Genomic DNA, 1195 nt, shown 5'->3' with positions numbered 1-1195 from the left:
ATCTTCCTGTTGGAAGATTGATGGTTCAATTCCCAGCTTCATCCCATGTTGAAGTGTCTTCAAGCAAAATGCTGAAGCCTCCCCTTAATACCTCTGAAATGATTCCTGATTGTGTGAATTCCTCAGTTAAAAGCAAAATAAAATAAAATGTAGTCATTGTTTCTATAATACAATAAAAAATGTGGTTTTCAAGGAAACACTAATATACTATTTTTTTCCTTTTTCTCCATTATAAAGATTTATTGATATGGGGAGTGGTGGCGCAGAGGTTAGAGAGGTGGGCTTGTGATCCGAAGATCGCCGGTTCACGCCCCGGCCCCGACAACATCAAAATTGTGGGTGGGGTAGGTGAAACACCCACACTTGCCCCCACCCTCACTCGCCCCACTCTGGGCCCATGAGCAAGGCCCTTAACCCCACCATGTGCTCCCTAAACAGGTCTCTCTTGAAAATGAGTTCCCGTAGCTCAATGAGACTAACCTGGATAAATAAAGGCTAAATTAAAATTAAAATTAAAAAATTATTTGTATTTATTTATACACCATTTCATTGTCTCGTGATTTAAAATGAAGGTCTTCTGAGTTTTGATTGGACTCAACACGCTTTAAAAACAAATCACATCCAGCCGTAGAGAACTAAACGATTGTAACAAAAACAATTTTAAACCTTACTCAAGAAAACAAGTTGCAGAACAATTATTAAAATAAGCCACTTGCAGCTACTCATTTCATTTTTAATTCTTGAATACAAAACTGGGGACGAAGCAGTTAATGGGAGTTTGTGAGGTTAAAAAAAAGTTTGAAAAACACAAATGATTCATATTGGTTGTTAAATTGCTGATCTTACTGTCAGTACAACCACAATAAAATCTGAAGCACAAATATCTACATTCAATTCACGGGCAACAGCTTTAGTGGACATTCCTGCAGTCAGCATGCCAATCGCATGCTCCCTCCAAACCTGCAACATCTATTGTGCTGTGGGATAAAACTGCACGTTTTAGAGTGGCCTTTTATTGTGGTCAGCCTCAGGCACACCTGTGCAGTAATCATGCTGTGTAATCAGCATCTTGATATGCTACACCTGTGAGGTGGGTGCATTATCTCAGCAAAGAAGCGCTCACAAACACAGATTTACACAAATTTGTGAACAATATTTTGAGAGAAAAGGGCCTTTTGTGGACAGAGTCTGAGAT

The sequence above is a fragment of the Nematolebias whitei genome, chromosome 17, assembly GCF_014905685.2.
Source record: "Nematolebias whitei isolate Nwh7 chromosome 17, NemWhi1, whole genome shotgun sequence".
In the NCBI taxonomy this organism is placed as follows: Eukaryota; Metazoa; Chordata; class Actinopteri; order Cyprinodontiformes; family Rivulidae; genus Nematolebias; species Nematolebias whitei.
Note: the sequence above shows the minus strand (reverse complement) of the source record.